Raw genomic sequence first — 19,116 nt, forward strand, 5'->3', positions numbered from 1 at the left:
CTTCCTTGACAAAATTGGGTGTGATTCCCTCTCTCCTGATGTAAGACCAACCTGAAATTAACAAGTGCCATATTGTTATTAGCTAGCACGTACTGTAATCTGTTCCTTTAACACTACGTCAAAAAGTATTTGTGGGGGCGGTTGTAGACCATTTGTAGGAACGGTTTACCCAGCCGCCCCTACGCAAGGGTCTCTACAAATCATGCATTTGTAGGGACGGTTCCCAGGCCGCCCCTACAAATCGATTTGTAGGGGCGGCTGGTGTTTCTAGCCGTCCCTACAAATCTATTTGTAGGGGCGGCTCTTATTATCAGCCGCCCCTAAAAATCAATTTGTAGGGGCGGCTAGAAACACCAGCCGCCCCTACAAATTGATTTGTAGGGGCGGCTGTAGTACCAGCCGCCCCTACCAACGGGTATTTGTAGGGGCGGTTTCAATCTAGAACCGCCCCTACAGTACGTTTTCCCGCAAAAAAAATTGCTTTTTCAATTCAAAATCGCTTTGCCGAACGTCCCACAACCAACGTTCCAAACCGCGTTCGCGTTGCCGAACGCCCCGTGACCAGCATTCGCGTTGCCGAACACCCCGCGACCGCGACTACAAACATAAGGGTATTCTATAAACTACAATTACAAGTCCAATTCACATGAATATATACAATCCATCATTAAATATACAAATTCCATACACATTGTTATCAACGTCCTAGAGCTAGCCTTTCTGTCTCACGAAGGTGTTGGTACTGAGGATTTATACCTAACTCAGACTCTCGGTCATGGTAGGCGCCTCTGACGTGTACAATCTAGTCCAATATGAAGTTGCAAAGGTCGCTGACGAGCTCTAAGAGTTGGTCATCCTTGTATGGGTCTCTTTTCATTCCTTTCTCTTCTCTCCACTACAAGAAAACAAGTTTCGGTTTAGTATTTCATACCATTTACGAAGTTTTTATACTATGGGTGAAGAGGTTCAAACTTACCCTTAAGGGGTGTCTCCTGTAGGCACCGGTGTTACCCATCATAGAACATATATAGTATCCAAAATATACACTCCCAGGCTTCTGCTTGGGGCACTGTGTGTTTTGCATATAAAAATGTTTAGTAATGCTTTTGACAGCCATGTAACGGAGTACTGAAGAAGTAAGTTACACTTACCGCACATAGTGTTTTTATAGCCAGCTTTTCCTTCCTTGCTGGATCATGCCTTCCATGATGATTAGTGACATAGAACCTAAATGCCATGTTCGAATTATTTTAGCAAATACAACTTGTTAGTATCCAAAAGTGAACATTACAAGTATGTATACAAACATATAAGCTAATGAGGATTGTCGATATGTATACGTCTTGAGAATCGATATGAAGTTTTTGTATGTCACCGTGTCCTTATCTAATAAATCAAAGACCCATGCCATGCTCCTCCCGACATCGATGGCTATACAAATCCAGTGGTTGCTACATGGATTTAATCATAGAACTAGATAAGCCCTTTTGCATCGAATAAAATATATCGAACAAAGCTTTAAGTATAGAGTTGAGCTTACTCGAAGTTGTATGGTAGCCATATAGTAGAGTGGTGTTGGTGATTTTTGAAAGCCAAGGCAATGTATGCCGCAACCTTAAGGGACTCTTCCCTTAGCTTCGCACTACAGATGCGCTCTTTCTCCCGAAGAGTCTTTGCAGCTGCTAGCTCTTTGGCATCCAGTGTCCACCGTTTAGGGTAATTAAAATTTGTTTGGGCTATAGCTTGAGGGTCTACATACCCGGCTTTCACACTTGGCATTTGTTTGACAATGTGCACTTGCATTCTACAAATCACGGCGTGGGTTAGTTACAACATAATTCAAAGATTATATTCATATCATATCGGGAGGACAAGGACTTACAGGCACCACGTGCGAATTAGATTCATCTCCATTTCTCCCAGGTGAAAGCATGTGTGCATGTCATTGAAGTCAAAGACAATTTTCCCGTCTGGGCTTCCAAATGTGCCGGTGGGAAAGCATGCTTGTATGATATCTATGCTCATTGGGAGAACACGCAAGTACCAATCATGGAACCTTCTCATTCCAAGTGGTAGGCGCTGGATGTCCCGGTTTGGTAGGAAGGGCTTGCCTCTTTCATATTTTTTGAGCAATCCTTTGACCATTCGATGGCATCAACATTTGGATACTGCTTTGCAATTTGGTGGAGTTTGCTACTGACGGCCTCCTCAGAACCCCGTGATGGAACTTTTTTAACTTGGTTTTCAGGCTTGAACTGGTCATGGGAATACCACTTGGACACCGACAAGACGTCTTTGATCGGAACATAAACTGGCCTTATGTTGATTGGAATCTTCTTTCGGAGTTCCCATTCAGGCACGTCCTCATCTTCTTATGCATCACCTTCTTCAGGAGACACTCGTTGTTCATGTATCGGTTGTGCTTGTTGAGAAGACTGTGGCATCTCATGATGCACTTGCCCGGTACGAGCTGGAGAAGGTTGTGGCATCTCATCAGGCACATGCTCGATAAGAGGGGGGAAGAATGTGGCATCTCAGGAATGTGGGGGTCACGAGACGGTGAAAATATCTCCCCGTCCTCAACAACTCGCTCCAAATTTAGGAGAGGGAGAGGCGGCGAAGAAGCAGTCAATATAATGTCCCGTTTGTGCCAGAGGATGAACTGCCCCATAACGTCTCCGAGTAACACCAGCCCCTCGGGAGTTGCGTAGTCTATCCTCCACTGCATGAACTCGGGTTTCACTGTATGCACCTCGACCCTAGTGTATTCCGACGGTATCTTATTATTGTGGTGTAAGCCACCGGGAGGATGTGCCACACCCGTTGCCACCTCCATCACAGTGTTCTGCCGGCCGCTGAGAAACACCAAGGTGCAACTAGTAGGTTCCCGTATGAGATCGACTGGGGTTGTGGCTGCAGTGGAACCTTGGCTGCTAGGAACTTTCGGAGGGCTACCAACTAATGCTAGTTCTCCCGGCGGCGTCACTAATATACGTGGCTCCGTAGACATTCCTTGCTCCTCCAGCGCCTTCGCAACTAGAGCCTTCACTTGGAGCTCAAGACTAGTCTCCCGGTCTCGGCCATGTTTCTTGTACATGTGCATGTCCTCTTTGAATCCTTGCTTCCAGGTCATCCTTTTCCCTAGCCCCCTGGTGCGGCCTGTGTGCTCCTTGTTTCCCAAGCCAAGGCTAAGCTCGTCCCTCTCTCTGGAAGGATTGAATGAGCCTGTCTCTTTGTCTTCAGCATATTTTAGTATCCTTGATACCGCCTCTTGGGTCTCTGGCTTATCAAACTTAAGATTACTGCCGGATGGTTCTGTACTCCTCATATATAACCAGTTCCTTGAGCGTACCTTCAAGTTTGTCACATCGATATTCCCAGCAGCTGCAGCCTCTTCATCCATCTTCCTAAATTGCTCTTCCTTGGCATAGTAGCCACCGGGGCCTAGATGATGGTGGTGTTTGTTCCTCTTCGCCAGCTCGGTGTTACGAGCACTGAGCTCCAATGCCTCTGCTGAAGTCTTCTGAGCCACGAGCTCCTCCCATTGACTAAGAGTTATTTTGCCAAACTCATTGAAGGGAGTTAACCCCTTTTGGATATACTTCGTGTTGAGCTCCGACCTCCAACGTCGAAATGACTCTCCCATCATCCTGATAGCATTTTTTTTACTAATTCGTGCTTACCCTCTGGAAATCTAAAATTGACCTTCAGATGCCTATCCCATAGTGCATTCTTTATGTTCTCTGGTACCTCTTTCTAGTTAGGGATTGCTAGGTTCAATTTATCTCTTGCTAGGGCCCCGATCGCATTATGGAATCATCCTCTTAATTCCTTCGGCTCAAGGATCTCCCCTACTGGCCCAACCTCCGTTATCACATAGCAAGCCTTATCTAGATATAGATTTCCTTTTCTATCCCCTCGTTTCCTCTTAGGCTTGGTAGTCGTGGTTGTGTCTTGAGTTTGTTGAGCAGAGCCATCGTGATCCGTCTCTGTGGTTGTTGCCTCTGCTCTCCTTTCCTCTACTCCGTCTTGTCCAGCGAGATGTCACGGACGTCGACGTCGTCTTTTCTGAGTTTCAGGAGGGACCTGTATATAGGACAGGTCAAAGTGTTAGCAGAGGTAACATAGCCAAAGCTTTAGCAAAATTTACATGCTAAGGCTTCTTCCCTACCTCCTCGTTCGGGTCAAAATCCTTGTCCAAATCTTCCTCCGTTGGTCTCCTTCTTGCTTCAGGTGGGAAAGGATCCTCGGGACTTTCATATCCCTCTTCTAACTCATCATCCTCTTCTTCTTCGCCTTCAGCAGCCTCTCCTTCGGGGCCTTCCTCCTCGTCACACTCCTCCTGAGTAAGCATCACTTCTAGATCCTTTTCTACCTCGTTATCGAACTGTTCCTGAGTAAGCTGGTCCTCTAGTGCTTGCTCCTCAAGGGTTGGCTGCTCATCATGCTCGGGGCATCGAGCTGCACTGTCTGTTGTCCGCGACATTATTTCACACTTTGTTCTAAAAGATGCAAGAAAGTGTACTTTAGGTACGCGAGAAGGTATAAGAAATCAAAAAGGTCTATAAACCAAAGTAGTCCTATAAAACAACAATATAAAAAACGAGAAGTAGCAGTGGTAGAGGCCTCAGAAACATGTCAATCATCATCTGATCTTGAACTTGGAGCATCAAGGCATCATAACAGAGAAGAGAGGAGAAGGTAATGTAGGGGCGGCTGCTAATGATGTCAAGTTCCTCACAAGTTCTTGATCATCAGCTCATATTCCATATAATGTATGGACTTGGACAATTTCATCATCAGCAAAACAAAGGAGAGGAGAGGAGAGGAGAGGGGAGATTTGGCAAAAAAAAGTAACAGCTGCTTAACAAACATAGAGAGGAAAAGGTGTAAAAAAAACAGCTGCTGCTTCCCAAACATAGAGGATAGGAAAGGCGGCAAAAATAGAGGAGAGGGGAGATTTGGCAAAAAAAAGCAGGTGCTGCTTCCCAAAAAAGCAACAGCTGCCATACTGACTTTGCTCGATCATACATGAACATCATATTCTTAATATCTTCTGAACCTAATAGGCAGATTGGACAATCAGAAGTAGTAGACAGTAGTAGTAGGGAAGTAGTAGAATTAGTTGACAGAAGTACAAGTAGTTGATAGAAGACAGAAGTAGAAGTAGTAAACAGTAGCATTAGGGAAGTAGTAGAGTAGTAGTAGAAGTAGCAAAAGCTGCTTAGGAGAGGAGAGGAGTAGAGTAGAGTAGAGGAGAGTATAGTAGTAGAGTAGTAGTAGGAGTAGCAAGTAGTAGTAATAGGAGTTGTAGGAGACCAACCAGCAGCCAGCAGCCAGTAGTAGTAATAGGAGTTGTAGGAGACCAACCAGCAGAGTAGTAGTAGAAGTAGCAAAAGCTGCTTAGGAGAGGAGAGGAGTAGAGTGGAGTAGAGGAGAGTATAGTAGTAGAGTAGTAGTAGGAGTAGCAAGTAGTAGTAATAGGAGTTGTAGGAGAGCAGCCAGCAGCCAGTAGTTGATAGAAGACAGAAGTAGAAGTAGTAAACAGTAGTATTAGGGAAGTAGTAGAGTAGTAGTAGAAATAGCAAAAGCTGCTTAGGAGAGGAGAGGAGTAGAGTGGAGTAGAGGAGAGTATAGTAGTAGAGTAGTAGTAGGAGTAGCAAGTAGTAGTAATAGGAGTTGTAGGAGACCAACCAGCAGCCAGCAGCCACTGGTACCAGCCAGCAGCCAGCAAGCACATTACAACCAACACAATTAATTTCTTATAGTGGCTGATCTCAGCCCGATACTGCCTAATAAGTAGAGTAGTAGTAGGAGCCAGCAGCCAGCAGCCAGCAAGCCCGATTACAGCCAGCCAGCAGCCAGCATTGATGGTTACAACTTGTTTAGCAATGGAAAGTAGTCAAATACAAGTACAAAACCAAGCAAACCAAGTTTGGGTGATCAACAGAAACACGAAATTACTGCAGACTTGCTAGAGCACCATTAACTAGTAAACTAGCATACTTCAAAGACAGTAAAAATTAGGAAATCTCTTTCAACATAGGACATGCGGCAGCAATTTACTTTTTGGAACAAAAGCTGAGATCAATTCAATGATACGACTAAAAACCCACCAATAGTCCTATAGATGCATCATGACAGAGAAGTGACCTGGAAACCAACAAACTGACCATGTGTCATACAAGTACAGACCACTAGCCCCTTGGATATGTTTGTGATTAAATTCCAGGTAATCCACTAACTGATTGAATACCATAAGTGTGCTAGAGACATGTACTGAACTGCACCGTTGGAAGCAAAGTCGTGACCGGTGGAGTGGAGTTTGGCAAGGCCACTTCAACACCCAAACCACTGACATAAGCTAAGCTATTGGAGCATCTAGTCTAGCTTATTGGTTGCTACTCCTACTACTTTGCTATCAACCACCTTCATTGCCTTCGCATCCAATCTGCGCTGAAACTGCTGATGCAGGAAGAACGACGAGTCTATGCGAGGAATCGAGGATTGGGGGTCTCACCATCGATCTCACGAAGAGACCCAAATCGCCCTGTCTGAATCACTGAATGCCATAACAGTGCTTACTATTTACCATCCATAATCGCGCACAGCCAAGATCGGCCATCCCTAGAAACCAACAAGGCTAAGATCCAGCCCCGAACCAAACGACTGCTAAATCTTTGGTTCTTAAGAAACCATCATCATCGAATACTGAAATCCTTAAACAAGGACCCCCTGGCGCAGAGCGCACGCGAGGACACAAAGCACACAGGAGCAGAGCAATCATTCCATAGAAAAAGAGCACACAGGATGATAGGACAAGCGCATACCTAGAACAATGTTTCACCCTACCAAGATTCACAAGGGGGAAAAAAAAAGAATCGACGAGAGAGGCCGTTCGTACCTTAGGCTTGTTCCTTTCCAAGAGCAAAGACGAAGCGGCGGCTACCGGCTAGCAGCCCAAAGAAATGAACCAATAATCTCAAGAAAACCGGTAGAGAGCTCCAACCCGATGGCCTTCGCCTTGGAAGATTTTGAGAAGCAGGAGCCCTCGAACCCGGCGGGCACCAGCGGCGAGGATCGAAAAAGAAGCAGAGTATGGTCCATCCAGACCAACCGGCTGATCCCCTCGGCAAACACTATTCATCAACAAGCCGCTACAGTATTTCTCTCTCACAAAACCATCCAGTTTTAGCCAGACCAGCGAACGGGGCCTAGGGGGCGAACGGGGCCTAGGGGGCAAACTGGAAATCCGAAATCGCACCGCAGACGGCAACTGGCAAGTGATGTTTTGGTGGCGAGACGCCACGCCGCGAGGGAGGCGAAATGGAACGGCGCGTGGAGACATGGAGCGAATGGAATGGAAAGGCAGCGCAGCCACGACAGAAGAAGCGACGCGCCCGGCGAGGATTCCTCGCACGACTGTTGCCTCGGATGCGCGACGGGCGTCGGTTTGTGCTATCTTTCCGAAGGTGCCGTCTGTTTGGATCCTGGAGATTTTAGAATCCAGATTTTATTACAATACCATAAGGGTGCGGGTGTCGGCGGGCACGGGACCGGCGGCGGAAACCCTAGGCAGCCTGACGGCGTCGGAGGAAGAAGACAGCGCCCAGACGATGACTCCCGTGCGCTTCCCTCCTATTTATACTAGGTACCATTTGTAGGGGCGGTTCCTGATCCAGCCGCCCCTACAAATATATTTTTTTTAAATTATAAATTCTATATTTTTTATATCATAAAAACACAAAGTAATTTAAAAAAATTGTGTATATACACAAATATAATATTTTTTATTATTCTATATATGAAGAAATATATATATAAACAATTGTAGTCAAAACAATATAGAAAACAAAAAAAAAACAAAAATTAAAAATTTGAATTTTAAAACTTCGAATACAATTTTATGACGTTAAATGAAATAAAATGAAAATGTTGTAAACATAAAAGTTGTATAACTCATCAACATGTACAACTTTTATTTTGGTCATCTTGTCATGTGACTTTGTTTGAACGATTCAAATTTTGAAATTCAAATAATTTCAACTTGAAACAATATTTTGAAAGAGTAAATGATTTCACATGAAAAACTCATGAATACCAAAGTTGTAGAACTCATCAATATGTACAACTTTTATTTGATCATATTTTCATTTGACAAAATTTGAACAGTTCAAATTTTAAATTTCACTAAATGGCAACTTCAAACAAGATTTTGAAACCTTAAATGATTTCAACAATAAAAGTCGTGAACAAAAAAGTTGTTGAACTCCTCACTATCTACAACTTTTATTTTGGTCACTTTTTCATGTGACAAAGTATTAGTAAACATTGTTCATAAATTCACATGACTCATAGTTTCATGAACTATACGAGAAACATGTTGATTTGTGAACAATGTTTACTATCACTTTGTCAGATAAAGAAATGATCAAAATAAAAGTTATAGATCTTGATGAGTTATACAACTTTGGTATTCATCACTTTTTCAGCTCAAAAACATTTAGTGGTTGAAAATCTCGTTTGAACTTGTCATTTTTTTAAATTTGAAAATTTGAAGTGCTCAAACTTTGACAAATAAAATTTTGTAGTAATAAAGTGGATGTTCAAATAGAGTCATCTGGATGTTGTAAAGGGTAGTCTCACACACATGCATAAAATGTAGTCTCATACACATACAAAAATATGTAGTTTTACACACGTACATAAATATATAGTCTCACACGCATGCATAAATGAAGTCTTACAAACACACACTTACACAAACACTCCACGTTCAACAACTAGCTAGCCCGCTGTAACGACTTTCCCTTTGACACCTTTTCGTTCCCATGGCATTATGTCTTTGGGGAGGTTCTTTTCCACAACACTGATCTTCTTAGGAAAGTCTGTGAATAGCGGCATCTCATCGTACTTATTGTAAGCTTCAACATCATCCACGCCATCGACTCCAATAATGTGTTGTTTCTTGGAGGCAACCACGTGCTTTGTCTTCTTCTTCGGGGGGAGGTTACTTTGTGGGTCAGACATATAGAAAACCTGTGTGACACGTGAAGCGAGCACCCAAGGGTCATCTTGGTAGCCTAGATTCTCGAGGTCCAGGACTCTCAATCCGATCTCGTTTAGTTGGTGTTGTTTGATCCAGCGGCATCGAAACAGGGCCACCGTTATATCCCTTCCATAGTTAAGTTCTCATATCTCTTCAATGATGCCAAAGTATTGGATCTTTCGCCCTAATCCATCGAGAGCCTCTATTCGAACGCCGCTGTTTTGGTTCACATATTTACTATCCTTTGCGTGGGTATAGTACGTGTACCCATTGATGTCATAAGCATTCAAAGATGTCACTTGTCTCGATGGCCCCTCCGCCAACCTACTGATGGTAATAGAGTCTATGGTTTCTTCAGGCGGTATGTTTTGGTCCTTCAACCATGTAGTTAGTCGTTGCTTGTGCTGTTTCATGACCCAATCATCCGAACGGCCATTTCTCTCTGCCATAATGATAGCCAAGTGTTCATCAATATACGGTTGCATCAGTTGTGTACTCTGCAAGACACTGTAATGCGCCCGACTCACCTCTTTGTAATCATGGTCGATGAACACTTTTTTACCACTGGTGCCCTTCCCAGTCAGCCTACCCTTGTGATGAGAATCGGGTTTACCAATCCCTTTCTGTACTTTTAGGTACTCTTGACAGCACTCGACGACTTCTTCAGTACTGTAACCCTCTATCATGGAGCCCTCTGGGTATGCTCGATTATGCACGTATCGACTTAAAATCGACATGAACCGCTCATATGACCACATTTCACGCAAGTAGCAAGGGCCAAGCGCCTGTATCTGATGAACCATGTGAATCATGAGATGTGGCATTATATCAAAAAAAGCAGGAGGTAAACACATCTCCAGTTGGTTTTGTGTCTCCACCATAAATTCATGTAGGTCACTCAGCTCTTCCTTGCCAATCGTCTTCTGTGAGATCTTCGAAAAGAAGTAGCACATGCGGGTGATGGCCATTTTTAAGAACTCTAGCTTTATAGCCCTGATTACAATAGGTAGAAACACTGTCAGCATCACATGGCAATCGTGAGCCTTGCAGTGTGTTATTGACAAGTCCTTCATCGACACTAGCTTCTTCACATTTGCTGAAAACCCAGTCGGGACTTTGATCCCCCTCAGGAAAGTGCATATAGCTCTCTTCTCGTCTGGTGTTAGGTTGAAGCACGCCGCAGGCAGAGTGTATTTTCCATTAGCCTCAAGTACCGGGTGAAGCTATGGCATCACGTTTAGCTGCACCATGTCTTTCCGTGCTTTCAGACCATCCTTTGACTTGTCTGTGTCCATCAAGGTAGCAATGAGACTCTCAAAGACATTCTTCTGCATGTGCATAGCATCAATGGCATGGGGGACCTCCAAGTCTGGCCAATAAGGCAGATACTGAAAGAAGATCGATTGTTTCTTGAAAGGTACGCCTTCGACAGGAGGTGTGCTTCTATCTCTATTGGTCCCATCCAGATTCTTCTTTCCATAGACGATGCGTATGTTTTTCACCATTCTGTACACATGTTCTCCGTTATGACGTCTCTCCGGAGGGGGTTCAATCTTCGGGGCGTTGTCATAAAATCTAAAGAACAATTTGCTGCGGTACTTGTGACTTGTCTTTAAGAAGCGTTGGTTCCTTAGGTAAACTATCTTCTTGGATGCATCCAGGTACATTTATGTAGTACCATCCAAGCAAACCAAGCATCCCATCTTCCCTTTGATCTATCCAGACAAAGCAAACAGCGTGGGGTAATCATTGGTAGTAACAAATATTATTGCTCTACATATGAAGTCCTCCTTTCAGAACGCATCGTACATCTGCTCCCCATGCCTCCATAGCCTCTCCATTTCTTGCATCAAAGGCTCGAGGAACACGTCTATATCAATGCCTGGTTGTTTAGGGTCAGAAATAAGAATAGTCAGGAGAAGGTACTTTCTCTTCTGACACAACCATGTTGGAATGTTGTACATGGTCAAGATCACTGGCCATGTGCTGTGGTTGCTCATCCTCTCATTGAAGGGATTCATTCCATCAGTGCTCAGGCCAAACCGTACATTCCTTAGGTCATCGCTGAATTCTTTATCCTTCTCATCAAACCTTTACCACTGACTACAATCAGCTAGGTGTGCAATCTTATCATCATCCACCTTGCGCTCATCATCCCATCATGTCATGAGTGCGGCTTCTTTAGGGTTTAGGAACATACGTCTCAAGCGGTCGGTCACTGGCAGGTACCACATTACCAGGGCAGGAATTCTTCTCTACTTTGCATCATTGCCTAATGGAGTGTCCTCTGGGGGCTGAGATTCTTGTACCATCTTTTTTGTACCCTTCTTATTCCTCTTTTCCCCCATGGATGGTTCGTCCCCACCGTAAAGGTCATTGTTCTTGTACCGGCTGGCCCCACACCGGGGACATTTATCTACTGACTTGAACGTTTCGCCACGAAAAAGTATACAGTGGTTGGGGCATGCATGTATTTTTTCAACCCCCATTGTCAATGGACTTATGACCTTCTTCGCTTGGTACGTGTTGGCGGGAACTGAGTTTGGTTGTGGCAGCACCCATGACAGGAGATGCAATAGATCATTGAAACTACAGTCTGACCAGCCGTACTTAGCCTTCAGGATGAGCAGCTCAAGCACAAAACGTAGTAATGTCCAATGTGTTGGACAACCCTTTTCAACACCATACACAGTCTCCTTCGATGCTTTTGTCACTCTTTCCAAATTTTCTAGACCTTTCGGGCTATTTAGTAAAATCTCTGGTCTAAGGGTTCGAATCATGTCATCTAAATCATCTTCAACTCCGACACGTGCTCCACCATCATTATTGGCACCACATTCGTCGTTACCATCCCAACCACCAGCATCACCACCTTGTTCATTGCCAAACTCAAAATCCATTCGTGCATCGAGCTCTGCTGAATATTGGGACAGGGATTCTATGGTTTCGTCGTCGTATTCCTCCTCATCCTCGTCGTTAACAATAACCGTTTCACCATGATGAATCCACACTGTGTAGTCCTCAACAAATCCTCGCATAATCAAATGTGATCTGATGATAGTCACATCTGTCCGTGCCATACGGTTCTTGCAATCTTTACAGGGGCAAATAATTGTATCCTTATTCTCTTTCAATGTCGTTGCATGCTTCGTTGCGGCTTCAATAAATTTATCCACCTCTTCACGGAAACCTGCCTTGAACCTTAACGAACCATACATCCAAGAGTTTCTGTACTCCATCTTTTACAACAACAACAAAACAAACATTAAATGACTACTTATTCAGATATATATAAAAATGAATCAAAGTAATAATTATTTGAGAATAATTATATATACCTCAGATATATATGAATATAAATCTAATATAATTACATGAAGCATACAAACACACCATGGTAGAGAAAAATTAATTAATGGCCCATTTATCCATAAATAATTAAAATACATATTTATTGATTACAATAAACCATTTCAAAGACAACAATTAACAATAATTATACTTTACCCAATATCTTTCATACAAACCCTAGTCCAATTTTATCAAACATAAATTTACAAAAACGAAATTAATAAAAAAACCAAACCCTAGATCTAGATCACATGCACATGAAACATCCATAAAACTAACTAATGGTTCACTAAAATCAAGAAACATGGACCAAATAAGGGTATGATCTTGTTCCCCTCCCTAATTTACCCTAGTACATTTAAAAGTTGGGTCTAATTTGCTCATAAATAGCTCAAGCACCATAGAAGAGAGAGAAAAACAAAACTCTAATTACTCATTAACCAACCATTAAAACTTCAAAAAAAGTTTGGAATAGCATTTTCTTACCTTCTACAGCCTCTCCATCAAAGAATTTGAGACCAAAACATTCTCCCCTTAGTAGAGCAATTTTTGGGAGGTGCCCAAGGCCTCCCCACCTTTTTTTCACGAGTTAGAGTGAGTGATCCGAGGAGGAAGAAGGAGCTGCATCTGTTTTATATGGGGGGCATTTGTAGGGGCGGCTGGTGATTGAGCCGCCCCTACAAATCGGTGCTATAAATACGGGGCCATTTATAGGGGCGGCTCAATCACCAGCCGTCCCTACAAATACTATTTCTAGGGGCGGCTGGTAATTGAGCCGCCCCTACAAATCAGACCCCATTTGTAGGGGCGGCTCGTAACACCAGCTGCCCCTGCTGTTCCGTTTGTAGGGGCGGCTGGTGTCTGGGCACCCTAGCACGCCACTATAGGGGCGGCTCCATCACCAGCCGCCCCTACAAAAAAATCGAACCGTTGCTAAAAATCGTTTTCTACGTAGTGTAACGAAAACAATCATTGTTTTACGGAAGTTCATCAAGAACCACAGGATGTAATTTCCGGAATTCCAACTTGATCTACTGAAATTTGTGATAACTGCACTGAAATGCATCGAAACATCAAAAACTCACATACCTAATCATGTCCAACCATACAGCCTAGCCGCAATCCAATCACGTATGCCAATATCGTTATCGGCAGTTGCCTCTAGCCAATCTGCTGCTTCACTATTTTGTTCATCTGCCCAACAAAGGTACGTGCCTCTAGTGGCCTCCATCTATATAGGTATTTATATATAGAATATCATATGATATGATAGGATAGGATGGGGTACTGCTTTAAATATATCATATGAGAAGTCTTTCCTCTCCCCCACATTCTCTCATGTCAATTTTAATTTTTTCTTCAATTTAAGGACCCTTGATTTTCATCCATTTAATAGTTTGATCTATTTAGAATTTCTCTTGGTGTTCGATTGCCTATGCAATTAACTTCTTGGTTCATCATCAAAACCAAGATTTTCTTTCATCCTTTAAAATTTTCTTCTTTAGTGATTCTTGAGGTGTTTTGACAATTACATTTTAAGAATTTTTATAGGTACTGAGTGTCATGCATAGTTAATTTGTATTATTTTCTTCGCTTTTTAATTTTAATATGTTTTAAGGGCATGTGTGATTCGAGGGCTAACAGTTAGCCCCTAACTTTAGATGCCAAATTGAAGAGCTAAATGTGGGCTAATTATGGGCTAATAAGAGCTAATGGGGACCAATTTGTGGTTAGATTCTATTAGCCTTTATTAGTCCATTTAATTTTTAGCCTTAGGATCCAAACAGACTCTAAATTTAAATTAAACTATGTAAATATCCTTTTACTTAAGAGAAATGTTTCTTTGACTAGCTAATTACTATTGACAAACATTGGGATTGCCCATAAAAAAGACATTGAGATAGCGTATAATCAACACAATGTTGTTTGTTTATCTACTTCTAGGTTAGCTTGGTAGAGCTCTTCCTACTTCAGATTTTCTTGGAAGCTAATTCTCGGTGACAAAGTGATTCTCTGATTGAAATTGATTTTCTATAATTCTCTACAATAAACTCTGTGCATATAGTGATTATGTGCGTGATCTGAATTAGGAGAAATTATTTTTCAGCTCTCAGCTCCTAGTTCATTTTAGAGAACCATCTCACAGAACCAACAAAGAATTACTTCACAGTAAAAATATGTTTGATAGAGCTTCTACTGAAATCAACCTGCAAGCTGCTCTTGGAGCTTTGCCAAACTAGCCCTCTGTACCTGAATCTACATGCCCCCACTGCTTTTGTAAATCGAAATCAAGGGTCGGATATCTGCAGCCTGATCTTTTTCTTAACAACCACATGATTAGTCTATCGTCACTTATCACTACCGGAGGCGGCTTCTTTGCCGAGTGCCTGAGGCATTCGGCAAAGGGCGCTCGGTAAACAGTTTATCGGTAAAGACCTCTTTGCCGAGTGTACTTTATCGGGCACTCGGCAAAGAAAAGTGGCCATGACGGCGGCTTTGCCGAGTGTCAAGGTCAAGCACTCGGCAAAGGTACCCACTTTGCCGAGCGCCGTTGAAAGCTCTAGTTTGGTTTTGGTGAATTGATGAAACCCTAAGTGCTAACCTAGTTTATCAAGTGATCATGAGATAGGTAGCACATTTCAAGTGTGGAATGTGCTACCTATCTAGCCATTAGGACCTTTCACCCCCTCTAGCCATTAGGACCTTTCAGCCGTTGACTTAGACACTCGGCAAAGGTGGCCACTGTGCCGAGTGCCGCCGACAAGACACTCGGCAAATAGGCGACCTTTGCCGAGTGCCTGGCCCGTGGCACTCGGCAAATCTGTGATGTTTGCCGAGTGCAATGGCCATTGCACTCGGCAAAGCATGTTCCCAGGTAGTTCCCAGGTAGTCACTTTACCGAGTGTCATGGCCATTGCACTCGGCAAAGTGACTGAAAACAGCCTTTTTATTTGTTTTTTACATCCCATCCAAACAAACAGAAGATATATATAACAAACATCACCAACATCACATATATATCATCAACAACACATATATATCACCAACACCACATATATATCACAAACGTCACATGTCTCACAATGTATCACAAATAAGTTCACAAGTAATCCAAGTGCTCCATCATCTTCAACCACAATTGCAAATAGAAGTACCATTAAGAACCACAAGTATCATCACTGATTTGGTGAAGGATTCGCTGAAGCATGAGGACCGTTCGATGCCACCGATTGATTCTGCACAAAGAAGAAGAGATTGCATGTGTGAGACAAGATAAATATATACCATACATGAATAAAACTTTCATACTCTACTAGGTTTGACCGTAAGCATGAACATACAAACTAAAACATTTATACTCATAGGAGTAGAATATTGAGGAGGTGGAGGTGGAGGTGGAGGTGGAGCGAATAGCGAAGGTGGCAGAACTACACCCGTAGCGGCGCCAAGACTTTGCATCTACTGAAGAATCTCCGCCATCCTCCGCTACTCGGCCTCCCGCTCGGCCTCCACCCTCTCCATCTTTGCCTGCATCTGCTCTCGTATCCTCCTCTCTTGTTCCAGCTGGGCCTACAATATATTCACCCCAATGTTACAATAATGCAAAGAAAAGGTATGAAAAAACCAATGAACGACGAATAAACTAGGAATAACCTCGAGTGCTTCCACCCAGTGGTGTGAAGTGTCCTACCGAGGTCATATGGCTGGGCTCCTGCTCGTGCTGCTTGCTTGAATATGGGAGAGACTGGGAGTAGCGGCCGAGTCGATTGCGCCGTCGCCAATAAAGTACCGCCCATGCTTCTTGCCTCCTCCCACCCTCATGATGACTTCTCCATCAAGGTCCTCGGTGCTTGGATCGTACTGTGGTCCATGGACCTCCCTTGCCATCGATGTGTACTCACTGAGGCGGTTGTGGATGGTCGCATTGCTGTACGCCTCGGGCCCGTCCTCCGGGTTGTAGTCGACATCGGACGTCGCCTTGCCCTTGTGGGCCATAGCAAATGCCTTGAAGATGGAGCAAGGCTGGCCACCATGTGACGCCGACTGTGAGAAAAACAGCAAGATGATTAGAAATCATGCAGAATTGAGCGTTAGAATAAATAAATAAATTCGCGTACCCATGTTTCTGCGTATCCGCTAAGGCTGCGGCTGCCTTGATGGTGTGCTACACCTGGCATCATTAAACGCCGCTTCCGGCACAAGTTGTGCGTCTCCTCCCACTCGCGTGAGCACCACTTGTCCACCATCTGTTCCTAGCACTGGGGATGCGCGGCGCACCAATAAGGAATCATCTATAGGCCATCAAGTACATGACATATCAGAAGATGAAATTAAGCCCACTTAATCTCAAAAGGAATCAGTATTAATGTTCTGTATTTACCTGCAGGTACTGGTCCTGGGTCAGCGTCATGCTCCTTGCGTCCCTTTTGGTGACCTTCGTTCCAAGGACGGTCCCATGGTAAGTTACGACGGCCTGGATGCGCGCCTCGTAATGCATGTCCACGACGAGTTTTTTACAGCATTTGGTAGCCACCGTATCCGCCCTGGCCTCATGTCCGTCCTAGCATCTAAAGAAATCCTGCATACAAACACGATATATCCATTCATTATTTCAAGAATGTCCAATGAATGCGATGTATTGAGTAATGTAGTGCAAGGAGGACTTACCCACAGCTCTTGCTTCACCCGCTCCGCCTTGTTGTTGAATACCCTACGAGCCCGATCTGCAGCATCGGAGGCGGCGGCGTAGTGGTCAAACGAGTAGGCCGGCACCGTCACTCTGGCGTACTCAACCAGGCCAGTGAAGTGCTCCTTGCACAGAAGACCGAGGATGCCATTGACTTGGCGTGTGTGCAGGCAGACCCGTAGTGGCGAGGAAGGCGATAGGGGTCACCGAGGTACTCTGGCTCCGCTCCGACGGGCTCTTCTCTATAAAAAAAGAAACATAAAACTGTCAATACAAAATTTCTGCAGTACCTCCCCTGCACGGTGAGGTTTCCAAAACCTACAAGAAAACCAATGGCACGATGACCGACATGCACATATATATGAACGGCACGATGGCCGACATGCACAAGATTATGTAAGGAACACCTAGCAACGTAATCAGGATAAGCAAGGATCAGGGATTACAAATTCAGGATCTGTATCCCATTACTAATATATTCCATAAGCTATATTAATTTATGACAAACATCAATCCATGCATCCAAAATTCCATCCATGCTAAACCTCAGATTTGCAACTATGCACCAAAACCAGCGTCCATGAAGGCATCCTAACCAGGACATCTTAATCTATTCATGCATCCACATCCATTAGGCGGAGACGGCATAGGGGCACACCACTGTAGAATGGCGACCGAGATGGACGGATGCGGGTTGCCGTTGCTGCGGGGCCGCGCCGCACCCCGACGACGTTGCTACGGCGCCGCTGCAGGAGCGTGCGAGGGCGAAGGCGATGTTGCTTCGGCGGCCTCCTTCTCTTCCTCCTTCTTCCTCCTCTCCTCCTCTCCTCCTCCTCCTCTCTTTCTCCTCCTCCTCCAGCGGCGCGGCGCGAGGGGCGGCGCTGGCGTGGGCGCGTGGGCTCGCGGGCAGCGGCGGCGCCAGCGCTGGCGGCGTGGGCGCGGGCGAGGGCGTGTGTGCGGGCCGGCCCTGCGGCGGGGTTAAATCTTCCTTTGCCAAGTGCCCCCGATTTGGCACTCGGCCAAAGTTTTTTAAATTTTTTTTACTTCTTTGCCGAGTGCCACCTGCCCTGGCACTCGGCAAAGAGGGTTTTTTTAAAAAAAAATCTTTGCCGAGTGGCCCCGATCTGGCACTCAACAAAGTATTTTTTAATTTTTTAAAATTGTTTGCCGAGTACCGACCGGACTGGCACTCGCAAAGATGGGGTTTTTTAAAAATTTTAAAAAATTTTGTCGAGTGCCAGCCGTCCTGACACTCGGCAAAGAGGCTCCTTTGCCGAGTGTCATTTTTTGACACTCGGCAAACCATATTTTTTTCACTTTTGACCTCCAAACTTTTTCTGTAGTCCTCATACAATACCTGATACGGAACAATGTGGCACATTTCTCTGACTTTTTCTATATTTCTTTACTTTATTTCATTTAATTGAATTTTCTTAGATAATTCAAATTATAACTGCTAGTCATTCGAATAATGAAAAAAATAAATGGAAAAATGATATTCATGTTATTTAGTATAATGTGAGGCCGTATTCAGGAATAGACCACCAATTTCGAACATCTTGTTCACGAAACATGACCATGAACTTGGGGTCGAGTTGTTTTTAAATTCTATAAAAAGCAAACAAAGTCCGAAAATCATGAAACTTGTCAAAATGTCAAGATATCAAATGTGGAGGCTGTGATAAAAAATTGAAGAGGTTTCACACAAGTTTATCACGTACGATGCTTAACACCTCATCGGCCTCTTTACGAAATCATGAAACTTCTTCGGAGATTCTTCGGTTTGCAAGCATCGTACGTCATAACTTGCGCGAAACCTTCTCAATTTTTTATCACAGCCTCCACATATTATATCATGACATCTTGACAAGTTTCATGATTTTCGGACTTCGTTTGCTTTTTATAGAATTTAAAAACAACTCGACCGCAAGTTCGTGGTCATGTTTCGTAAACAAGATGTTCAAAATTGGTGGTATGTTCCTAGATACGGCCTCACATTATACTAAATAACATTAATATCATTTTTCCA

At 43.9% G+C, this 19,116-nt stretch overlaps 1 long non-coding RNA gene across 1 annotated transcript; it reads right to left on the reverse strand.

Annotated features, from left to right (window-relative positions):
• Positions 1-644: 644 nt before the first annotated feature.
• LOC136526750 (uncharacterized) lies at positions 645-7,096 on the reverse strand. Its single transcript, XR_010776572.1, has 4 exons — positions 6,905-7,096; positions 1,152-1,227; positions 977-1,069; positions 645-895 (listed from the first exon to the last, which is right to left on the reverse strand). It is a non-coding gene; the product is annotated as an uncharacterized lncRNA (long non-coding RNA).
• Positions 7,097-19,116: the final 12,020 nt, after the last annotated feature.

Source organism: Miscanthus floridulus, chromosome 19 (assembly GCF_019320115.1).
Source record: "Miscanthus floridulus cultivar M001 chromosome 19, ASM1932011v1, whole genome shotgun sequence".
NCBI lineage: Eukaryota > Viridiplantae > Streptophyta > Magnoliopsida > Poales > Poaceae > Miscanthus > Miscanthus floridulus.